Source organism: Ciconia boyciana, chromosome 19 (assembly GCF_034638445.1).
Source record: "Ciconia boyciana chromosome 19, ASM3463844v1, whole genome shotgun sequence".
In the NCBI taxonomy this organism is placed as follows: domain Eukaryota; kingdom Metazoa; phylum Chordata; class Aves; order Ciconiiformes; family Ciconiidae; genus Ciconia; species Ciconia boyciana.
In genome coordinates, this window is record NC_132952.1 from 6,328,037 (window position 1) to 6,340,064 (window position 12,028).

The 12,028-nt window shown below is 41.7% G+C and overlaps 1 protein-coding gene across 3 annotated transcripts in view; it reads left to right on the forward strand.

The window, feature by feature from the left end:
* The first annotated feature begins 48 nt into the window (after positions 1-48).
* The window catches only part of SCNN1D (sodium channel epithelial 1 subunit delta), a 29,665-nt gene continuing 17,685 nt past the window's right edge, over positions 49-12,028 (forward strand). The window contains exons 1-3 of one of the 3 annotated variants that reach the window (XM_072883593.1): positions 6,450-8,195; positions 9,045-9,179; positions 10,632-10,957. The gene's annotated coding sequence lies outside the window, so the exon portion shown is untranslated. Of the gene's footprint in view, positions 518-1,647; positions 1,737-6,449; positions 8,196-8,852; positions 10,958-12,028 lie in introns of those variants that run through there. The other 2 variants (XM_072883594.1, XM_072883592.1) reach the window with 2 other exon arrangements.

Below are 12,028 nucleotides of genomic sequence, written 5' to 3' on the forward strand. Positions count from 1 at the left end.
TTCCGGGGCGCGGCTGCGTCGCCCACAGCTCACTGACTTCCGCTTCCGCCCCCTGCGATGGCGGCGCGGGAGCTGCTGAGGGGCTGAGCGCGCCCCAGCGCCTCGGCTGGGGAGGCAGTGGAGTAGGGGCAGGGGCGGCCCCGCCTGCCCGGTGCTCTGGGGAACTGGTGGCCCAAAGCTGCCGGGTTTCCTGTGCTGCAGGGCCCCGGGGCTGCGGCCTGCCCCCGGCTGCGGGCTGCCCCCGGCTTCGGGGCCTTTGCCGTGGATGAGGCTGGTTCCAGACCCCGCGAGGGTGACGGACAGGCCGCGCCGTCAGGAAAGCATACGTGAACGGTCATGTTGTCGAGGCAGAAAGTCAACCGCGAGGAACGAAAAAGTGATAACAGAAGTCCGGTGTACTTTGACATCACCAGTCAATTATTACAACTTTATAGAGGATTATATTTGGGAGGGATCTCGGGGTTGTCAGGTTTTTTCCTTTCCTGAAAAAGAATTGGTTTGTACGTGTTTTTTTGCTGTAAGTCTCCTGAATCTTTTCTTCAAATTCCCAGTGTGCATAAAATGGATAAATCCAAACTCGTTTTCAGTTGTTCAGTACACAGGCAGTATTTTTTGTTGCAGGATTCCACCCGTAGGCCCATAAAAACACAGCAAATAATTTTGTGTCATATTGGTGCATTTGTTGCTTCTAAGAAGAGTAAAGCAAGTCACTCCGTTACAGTTAGGAGGCTAAATGTGACAGGACGATGTAGTGTCTGTTCACTCTTAATTTAAGATCACATATCCAGACCATCTTACGAGAAAATGCTGCAAAATCTTGTTCCATTGAAGGGAACACAGAGTTCTCTGATGTCTCCGATCCTTAGCTCACTGTCTAGCACAATTGCACACAGCCCTTTCCCTTAAGGGATCATGTGAGATGCCTACGCTTATAAGATTAAACATTTCAACAAGATGGGCATTGTGAAGTGTTTTGTAAAGCACAAAATTCCACCTGGCCTTAACGTCATTCTTGGCACAATAAGCATGTTAAATAAATTACGCTGAAATCATAATCTACGTGCCACTTTGTGCAAGGCAGGATTGAGCAGACGTCAGCCACAATGGTCCTTTTCTAAAGATTTCACCTCAGCCTTTATTGTCCGGGTTACACTAATCTGTTCTCTGTGGTGATCTGAGTCCAGCTCAAGACTGAGTTTCAGCTGTATTGAATCTGAATACTTGTATTTCCTATTGTATTTGTTCACACACAAAAATCACCGAACAATTAAAAATTCCTCTTCAAAAGACTAAGAAATAACCTATTTGTGGCTAACATTTAATGATTTAACATTTCGGTTGTCACCTATGTACCGAATTGTATCCCAGTTGAGAGGAATTTTTCACTCACTCCCTTCCAATGCTTTTCTTGATATTTGCAACTCAGATAATGTTTGTGAAAGGGAATTCGTGCAGTTTGATTATCCAAGATTTAATTTAAAAAAAAACATAAGGAAGAGATTGGCTCCTGGTTTATACATCTGTGTTTAGTGCTCTAGGTGTAGAGCATAGCTGCTGTATTGTATTCATTAACTATTAGCGTAGGTACTAGTTTAAGGGAAAGCGTACCTCTGTCACTGGGCTAATAACCTTTCTTTATTGCCTAAGGTGAAACGAAAAGGCAGAAAAGAAAATGATTGAATTGCCCAAAGAGTTTGCAACAGACTCAGGGACGGGACTGCGTGACTGCAATAAAGGTCAGAATTTTTCTTGCTGTTCCTAAAGATCCAGGCATCTCCCATGTGGATAGGTCCTGCTGTTCCCACGGCTCTCCTCTTGCTGGAGCACTCCTGCACCGGTGCCCAGTAGAGGGCAGTGGTAGCCCACATACTTTTTAAGCTCTTCGTTCTGTCTGTTGCCAGACTAGCGTAGGCCGTCGTCCAGACCTGCGCTCCGTGTCGTGGGTTTGTGGAGGTTAATCAACAGCAAGAAGGTGGGGGGGGGAGATGGCTGTGATGTCAGTACCTATGGGCGAAAATCAAATTTGAAACCGCCTGTACAGTTTAAATTTCACTTTGTTTTTACAAACTGGGGATTGCAAAATATTGTGTCCTCGTAGAATATGTCGGTTTTAGTGGGAGCAAGGTAGTTTTCATTTGTGTCCTGAGCACTGAGGCGGGGTTGTTGATGCAAAGTGACTGTTGTATTAGACCCCAGGAGAGCTACAGTTGTGCAGCAAACAGAAATGATGGTTGGACTTACAGAACCCCACTGAGAGATGTAACAACTTTTGTTACGTAAGATTCAAATATGGACAAGAAATATTTTTCTAGAAGTAGGAAAATGATAGCGATTATAGAAAAAAAATGCAAATCTGAAATCACGAAGAGAGAAACTAACCAAACAAAAATATTTTCAGTTTGCTGAGGAGTGTCAAAATTTTAATTTCATGGTAGTTTCATTTCAAAGGTCTAATATTTTCCATGATTACTTCAGACTTCAATCACAATAACAGGATCTTTCATACACAAACTGTTCACATGTCCCACCTCTGGCCACATCAAAACTTTTTGAGTTAGTGAAGTTTATCAAACCGTACCCTTTTCTTTGAACTGTTTTGATTTTGGTGCCGTGAAATGCTTCAAGGAAAAAAACGGTTTGCTTCAAAAAAGAAGTAACAGTTGATCTGTTTTGTTTTATCTCTTACACTCGCTCATCCTTATATCTAATCTGAGCTCACAGTTTGCAAATGCTTGAAGGTTTTGCAGAACAAAAGGAACTCTTTATAATAAATTATTGTTATACTTCAAGATGAAAAGCACTGTATAAACACAAGGTATTATTAGAATGCTGTATTAGCCTACATGTATTTCACCTAATAAATTCCCCGTGGCAACTCATGCAATATAATACATACCTAGTTTTATACCCTTTGACCTGAGGACAATTACCTTTTTTTTTTCCTCTGCCACACCATTTTGTCTTTTTTTGTGTTTACACTGGAATTCCTACTACGTCGTCTAAGTCTGGAAATGTGAGAAATGTGAACCTGGAGACTGTAATAAAGGCCCCAGAATGCTGAAGGGATTCCAGAGCTCATATTTACACCTCTGTCATTCTCTCTCATGTTCCCCAGCCCCAAAGTATTTCATGCACAAGTGTGTTGTCATTAACAGTCCATTCATCTCTCTGCTATGTTATGCTCAACACTAATGATAGCATAGAATGAGACTTCTCTTTCAGAGTAGTTTCTTTCTTCCCAGGTGTTTTCCAACATGCAAATGCATCACATTATAGAATTTCCTCTCTCTGTACTGCTATCATGTCTTGAAGGCATATTTTAAACCTGGGCTTGGGAAATAGCTAGAAGTTCCAGATTTATGTTCTTAAATCATTAAGTGCACCAAGTAAATAAGTACATACTGCTAAATTAACTTGGAAAGTGACTAACTCCAGGACAGAGACAAGTGAGGCAGTTCACTATCTCATAAAGGTTGGAGTTGTTTTTTTAATTTGATATGGGCCCCTCGGCAGGATCACATGGGTGGTTACAGGACATGAAAACATCTTCGTGTGCTTGTGAACACAGACCTTTTGTATTATTCTTTAAAAATACATAGCTGTCTGACTTTCACACTGCAGAAAATTTTCCTTTAATTGTAATCGTAAGAAAAGCATTGCAAATTTTCAGGTCAGATACAAATAACAGGAATCAGAATTTGTTCTATTTGTGGGTGCCTTTGGGTAAGTCCTTTGCTTCAGTTTCTCCATCAAATGAAGGTAGTGCTTTATACACTACTCCACGGATGCAGTCAAATGAATATTTTGAGGCTGACCTTGCTGGATGAAGAAATAATTTGAGAAAGAAAACGCACCCCGAGGAACGTAGTGAGGGTTAATTAGTGTTCACATGTACTCAAATGTAATCTTGTCCAGTAAATGTGGCAATGCTGTGGCTGCTGAGCATCCCTGTTTAGACTGTCCAGAAAGACAGAGAATGCTTGGAAGAACAGCCATGCCTCAAGGCTGCTCAGCACTGAGAATGCTGATGAAATAGAAAGTTCTTGTATCCCAGAAAGACATTTGGTATACCCTTGGGGAAGCAATTTCCCCAAGTCCTGTTACCAACAGTCATGTTACAGTGAGATCAGGAGAGGACCTAACTGCATAACTCGTATGTACTCAACGGGCAGGTTTTTTTCTTTAGTTACCTCATGGGTTGACCATTGAACCCATTGCTGCTTCAGATAACCAAGATAGGTCCCTCAGCTTGAGTAGTGAAAAAAACAGGAATCTTTACTTCAGCCCTGAATACAGAGAACTACCCCCTAGGCCCTTTACTAGTTTTTCAGTGTCTATAGCCTGTGGAATTGGAATATCAGTCAGTTATAATGCGCTCTCTTACATTCCACGTCCATATAATGTGTTCCCTGACATGTATCATAGCAAGACTACTGATCTATTCATTTTGTTTGCTGTCTAAAGCCATGGCTAACTGGCACCATGTAAATATTTTGGATGTACAAAGGCATAATTTGCTAACTGGGAAGAGCTTACTGCCTACAAGCACAAGATGCATTAAAGAAATCATTGCCCAGTGAATAAATGCAAGAGTGTCATGTGGCCTCTCATGCCTGACTACCTCCTAGAACAGGGGACCTCAGGGAACTGAAGGTGCCGGGCAAATCCTGCCTGGCAGCTTCTTCCGTTGCCAAAGATAGAACCAAGATTCAGAGCAAGCAAAAGCCATGGAGATCAGTAAAGAAGGAGGCTTGGGAGTGTTACACCCAAGTAGGAGAGATGTGAGTGGAGATTACCAAGCACAGTAAAGGTGAGGGTGGAGTTGGACAGAGGGGCAAGGAGCTTGGATGGAACGCAGAAGGAGAGAACAAATGGAGAAAAAATACTCAAGGGCCTCAGAACAAAGGGGGCTGTGGCAACCTTGATCTGAATGGGCTGGAAGAAGTAAGTCAGGCATGGGGCTAAACCTTTGCAAAGCCATGGGGAAGGAAAGAATTAATATTTAGGATGTTGTTGAGGAAGAAGTAGCAGTTGAACAATCACCTTGAAGAATTCATCCCATGAGTAACAGGTGATTTAGCTCAGGAAGCCACAGAAACATCTTCTCTTATTGAGCAAGGGAGCACCATTTATTAGCATGGCTGCTGTCAGTGTTTGCCAAAGATGAGGCACAGTTGCAAGGAGCTCAGTGGTGCTGGTGAAGCCATTTTTCATTTGTGCTAGGTAAAATGTGTGCTCCAGACACTGTTATCTGAAAGGCCTTAGTTAGGATTTTGGTTTTGGACTGTGTTTAAGCATTAATAAATATTGCTGAACTGTATTTACTCTTAACTTTTTAAAGTGTATTTCTTCATTTTGGGGAATGCAAAACTTTTATGAGGTTTTTTTTTCTTTTTTGGGAGGGGCTTTCAACAAAAGAAATTTGGAATTCTGAACCTTATTAAAGGCAGGAGGATATTTGCTGTTCAATCTATAGTGAATCTCCATCACTGATATCTGAATGTGCTGCAATTGTAACTGCCTGTGTGCAGATGAGAACGGTGACACCGAGAAGCTAAATCACTGTCCCAGGGTCATGTTTGTAACTGGTCACATGTTTTCCACTGTCTGAGCTTGCATTCAAACCAAGAGGTATCCTTGACCAATAATCCTTCAGAGATCTTTTTATAAGAGTATAGGACATTAATGCTAATGTCTTGGCCAGATTTAGTTCAAGTAATTATATCCTGCCTTCTTGAATTCCCTTCCAATTTCAAGTGCATATGAGATGCATCACTTCCAGGTCTAAACTATGAGCAATGTCATTTGTATTAAAACATCTTGCTGCTTTCCCATCTAAAAGTAGTTCCATTTCATTGATGGATGAAACAATGTAGGGGGTTTTGGTTTGTTTTCCTCATGCAGTGCTGCCAAGTTGGCTCTCTTTTAATCTTTGGCCAAAAGGCAATTTAGAGGTATTGTGTGTTATTTGTTTTTCTTATTTTTGGTTCTTTGTCCTTCTGAGGGGTTTTATTCCTTTAACTACCATACTGGCTTTTACTGAGTAACTTTCCTTCAGTGAACATTGTGTCACTATAGCGCATGTTTGTTTCATAGTATTACAGAAGTATAGTATGTATTTTCTAGTAGAACTAGATTATTTTGTAGAATTTCCCAAACCCTTTGATTCCCTAGGAAACTGATCCTCATCATTTTTTTTTAATGGAAACTGATAATTTGTTCATAAATAGCTTCAACATGGGTGATTATCTTGAGTTTCAGAGAAGGGCTATGATGGTTCCTGAGTCTCACTGATTCATTGTTGATCATGAAGAAATCATTCAATTGTTTTGAAGCTCCATTTTTCTTCTAGTATAAAGAAAGGATAATATTATTTATCTAGATTTACTGGAAGCATGCGTGCTTAATCATTTGGTGAGTGCCACCTATTTTGAGCTCTCTGGACTAAAGGTTCCACATCAGCAAGTGCCAAACATGAATCATAATCTTTGTTTTCCATAATCACTGCTGTTACGATAATGATCAATGTTGTTCATTTGTAGACCAGATTGATATTTCCAGGCATCATACTCTTTGTGCTTTACTTCATTTTCTACTGTCTGAATTGGAGAGGCAGCAGGCAATCAGACAGCCTTAGGTGACCCAAATAAAATGAGAGGCAATTTAACCTAAGCACTAATAAATCCCTGATAAACTTGCTGAAACCAGAGCTTTTTTTCCTTTGATTTCCTCTCCTGCCTGGCTAAGGTTGGGCGTGACCTCCTTTATGGTGATTGACAAGGAGATAGTATTACTTAGAAAATAATTCTGACATGTTTCTGAGTCAGAAAGAGGAAACGTCAGTCCTCTTCCTTATTTATTCCACCAGTACTAGGTAAGGAGCTCCATCACCAGGATCCAGTTCCCATTTACCTCTCCATCCTATATTTCCCAAACGATAATTGGTAGGCAGCCATCAGTGGCCTTCTAATGACATCACCTTAAGATGCAAAGACAAATAGTATGACATACCAGTTTCTCCTTACTGTTCATCACTTTCACTCAGAGCCTTTCACTGCTTCCGCATGCTCTTCTTTAGTATTTGACATTTGTATGATTGCATTGCTCTTTATATCCAAAGTAAGGCATGCCTAGCATTAGAACATTATTAAGCTATTACCTTGCAAGATGGATGTATGCCTTCAAAAGCCATTATAATGGCTGTGGTTTCATTACTGCTGACCTTCCTTTAAAGCCAGGTAATGTCTACACAGATCTCTATAGATAATAATTCTTCACAGAGATCATTTGCAATTTCATAGCAAGTTTTTGTGACAAAATATTTTTTCTTACTTGTTTAAAATATTAATTTAGTCCTACTGGAAGATCCTGGCCAAGCTGACAGTGTTTTGTTTTCCTCTGGTTAGACACAAATTCCTTTACAGGAGGAAATGAGTCTTTCAATGATAAAATGTTTCCTTTGTAGAGCTTACTAAGCAACACAGAGTACCTGCTAAACTTAGCCTGAGCTGTAAATTCTTGCTCTCCCACTCCCCCTTCTGATCTGTTTTTTCCTTTATGTCCATGAAGAGAAATGGGCATGCACGCCACCAGAATGGCTGGAGCAGACAGAGTGTGCAAGCACATGCAGTCTTTTACAGCCAGATTCTGATCGGTTCAGGTGTAGATAAACAGTTCACTTACTGATGCAAGCTTTTGGAGATGCTGCAGCCTTGCACGAAGACACACCTTTGAAGAGGAGGAGGGAAGCCTGTTGGAACTATTGGTACAAATAATGCTTAGAATTTACGTCTGCCAGCATAGTGTCTGGGCAACTTAATAATAAATGTATGCCAGACAGATTATCAGAAATAAGAGCAAGGCAGCATGATTTCCTATGACGCCCAGAATAACAGAATGATGTTCCATTTCACAATTTACACTGAATATTCATGACCACATGTCCTAGAGAGTCCTCTCCTGAGGGGTGCTCAGGGCATATCCTGAAGTCTGTGACAGATCAAAGTTAATCTGCTTTTGTTCACCCCAACAGCAAAAAACCCCAGCCTTACCCTCTTTGTAGCTCCACTATTGTGTTTAATCTTTAATACGCAGATATGTGCAGTATACAGTATTCTTTGACAAAGAACTAACCTAGCTGCAGTGGCGAAGCAGGGCATGGTGAAGCGGGGAATGTCTTGAACAGAGTTTCACAGGTAATTGCTGCTGATCTATCAAGTCAAAGTCAATGCTCAGGTTTTTAATGGAGTAGAATATGAAGTTGATGTTTGCTGCCAAAACCTGCTGGAAGAGTCCAGTCAAAAAAGCCAGGAATAATGAGGAAAACCAGGGTATTTTATGTTAAGACACTTTTCAAAATTAAGTCATACAAAATCCATTACTTGCATTGTAGGCCTAACTGTCAGTCCTTGTATGACGAGTTAATTCATTCTCTCAAAGGGGAGAGAGAATTTCAGAAAACTTATCAGGTAAAGGATATAAGCCCTCCTGATGTACATTCACTTCTGGAGGCGTATTAGATGGCCTGCATGGCAAATGCAAATTACAAGTGTTCTTGATTTATAGACCTCTTTATGACAAATAGGTCTAGAAGTGAAAATAATCTCAAGATCTTATCCTCTCATGCTGACGAAGTGAGAAGAAAGTCTATTATGTTAAGCAATGGGCATTGCAAGGAGCTCATTTGATGAGGCTGAAAGCTAAAGGCTGAAATATATGGGATCTGATGTAGGCAGCACCCCTCGCACATTGTTGTAAAGTATCTGCAGGATTGTTAAATGCACAAAGAATTCTGTCACCTGTTTGTCTAATACAGGAGTGAGTACTGATCATCATAAAATATCAGATGAGATCTAGGAATATCTCTTAAAAACGTATTTTTAAATACTGTAGCATAACTACAACGAATCCTGTTGCAATTAACAAGCAGTATCAAAGCAATAGTCATCATCATGCTTACATGGCAGCTTACATCACCAAAGCTTTACACAAACACCAATTAACCCTCTCAACAATGCTGCAAAGTGTCATTATGTCTGTTTCAGAGATGAAGCAACAGAGAGAGAGAGGCAGAAAGATTTGCCCAAGATTGCACAGCAAGAGAAGAGAAAAGTTCAAGAGTTTAAGGCTTTCAAGTTGGTATTTCTTTGTCCGTGTTGTGGCAGACTCTACCCTTGTCTGTGAGTGGAGTTTTGTATTTATTGCAATTGCTTTTGTGGTTCTGGTGGATAGGGAGAATTGAATATCTTCTGGTTGCATTTGTTTTTCATTGTGGTTGGGGGTTTGTTTGTTTGTTTGTTTTAAATGTGCTAGAGGCTGGACAGAAATCTCCTCAGCAAGCAGGAACCCTCCAGCAAACAGGATGTGGACTTTGAGCAAACGGTTGTGAAGAGTTTGTAGACTTCTGCCTTTATGTGGGTTTTATATGTGCTGATGGGGTAAATTCAGTGAGAAAACATCACTAGGCCAGTTTAGCTCCTTTTGGTTACAAACCATTCCTGATCTAACTTTTGGGGGTTGCTTGGGGACTTCTGTGGAGGGTTTCTGTTAGTGCTCAACAGACAGGTCAGACCAGGAATATTTGTGCTGTTCAGGTGGACTATTCACTCCACATTACTCATGGTGAGGTACGGGTCATGGAAGTCACATGGCAGCGTTTCTACTCTTTGATTGGCTAGTAAAGCTTTCCCGGGCATGAAAAAAATGAAAAACAAGTGATTAATAGAGAATCTTAAGGCTTACTGGCTAAGTACGGTGCTTTCCACATGAATAAGCACACCCCTAACATCAGAGCAAACAGACCCAGAGAACAGGGACATTCATGGGTCTCCCAGATAATCTTCTGCAAGTTTGAATGAATCAAAAATAAGTCATCTGTGCAATCCTTACATCGGCCTAGCATTTTGGATCACCTTTGGCATCATCTAAAGGTTACAAAATTATCTCTTTTTAAAAGCCAGGTCTTCTCTTTAGCCACAATGCTCCTTCCCTGAGGGTTTACCTGCATTCAGAGGATTATTACTATGCTTTTTAAAGTTTTCAGCACTGGTAGGCTGTATAGAGCTGTTTGTATGTTTGCCATTGGGACATGGGGGCTATGACTTTGCAATTACCGACTCAGGCATGGATAGAGCTGTTCTATGAGAAGGTGAAGGAACCCTTCAGAGGCTGCTGATGGAAAATATAGTATTGCACCTGAATTTAACCCAAAAAGCATCCATCTAAAGAGGTATGACAGCTGACACAGCCACTTAGGTAATAGCTAGTTTCAGTTACTGATTTGTTAATGACTGTTTTGCCCTTGCGCAGTTTGTTCCCGGTTTCTTCATTCCCCTCCTTCCTAGTTGCCATCCTGTAGTACCTTTTCCTCTTGTTGACATCTGTTCTAGTTCCCAATAGGAAAGCCTGAAGTTACTGGATTGATTAACCCCAGTGAATTGCTACCAAGCATTGCACTGCAATCTCTCTCCTGAGTACCAAGAGGAGTAGGGATTGCCAGGGGAGATCTGCTTGCCTATTGCCAGAAGACAGAAGCCAGAAGTAGCATCTACCACTTTCTCCGGGAGCTTGGACAACTGCCTGGGGAGATTTGGGCTTCCTTTATGATGGCGTTATGGTATCTGTGATTCCAGGATGGCTGCATCTTGCATGTCCACAGAACAAGAAGCTTTTACTGATGTTCTCCAACCTCTGCCCGACCTAATTGCATCAGCATTCCTACAGATACTGCGTCTGAGCTGGAGTAGGATAAAAAAAAATAATCCACTAGCAAGCAGGATTTCACCAGCCTGTGAATCTCTGAAACTGGCTAAGGGCTTGCCAGGTCTGAACAGGTGGAACAGCATCTATGAAGGCCTGTGACTAAAGAAACAAGAACAGAGAACAGGAAGAGAAACAAAGAAGCAGGTGTTATCCCAGAGGGATGACAGGAGCAGCTACAGACATCTTACTCAGAAAGGTGAGTGAGTGGAAATGAATGCTTGGTCATACTGGAAGCAAGCAGGGTTTTGCTACTGAGGCTGCGTATTTAACCCTATGCGCCTCTGGTGGAGGCTTAATGAAAAGCAGGAGTTACATGGGGCCTCTGCATAACAAGGGGTGTAATTAAGGAATATTTAAATGGCTGGTGACTAGCAGAATATGCATGTGCTCATTGCTGTGATTTCTGGGGTTTGTAAGGATGTGCCAGCTAGCTTTAGCTTTGCTAACTCAGGCACTGCTGGTGATAAAACCAGAGCACTAGGGAGCTCAGCACAAGTTAAGGAGTGTTTACCTACTTCCCTGAGCAGGTTTGGCAGCCTTTGCAGCATCTGAAGCTGCTTTGGCTGGATGCAACCCAGTGCAAAAGGGACACCGAGGTACACCAATGCGATCCATTTCTGCAGGCATAGCTCACTGTGGTTTCAAGATATAGATCCCCTCAGCCATGGCTCAAAGCATTGCACAAGCAAAACAATAAATGTTCGGATTCCCAGAAGAAATTCTGGTGAACAGAGCTTCACCACAGAGATTCCAGGAGATGAGGAAAACACCTGAAAATCAGAGTCAGTTCAGGAACATTTAGGGCAGGATCAAAAGGAGATATTAAGCAATGTTTGGAAGCTCTCTAGGGCAGGGACTGCCTTTGTTCTGCCTCTTGCATAGGACTGAACAAGCTGTCAGCACTTCCATAATACCTCCAAGTACTGCTCCTTTCTCCAGTAGGACAGCAGAGAAACAATTTTGTGTTCTGCTTTGAAAAGACAACAAAGTGGATTTGATTAGTAAGAACTGGGAAAAAATACAGGAGGCAGAGCCTGATGCATGCCAGTTCAAGTCCATACACCGCACAGCCAAGCAACAAATGCGAAGAGGAAACACTGGGAGTTTCCTTTTTCTATAGTTGCCCACAGAAGTTTTTCTGCCTTTGAGTGGGAGGAGGAATAGACTGGCTTATCCAGTGGCCATGAAGAAAGCACTGTGAGGGAGTTTCCACAAAACCAGAGGAGACAAGTCACACTGATTTCAGAGACGGGAAAACTGGGTTGCT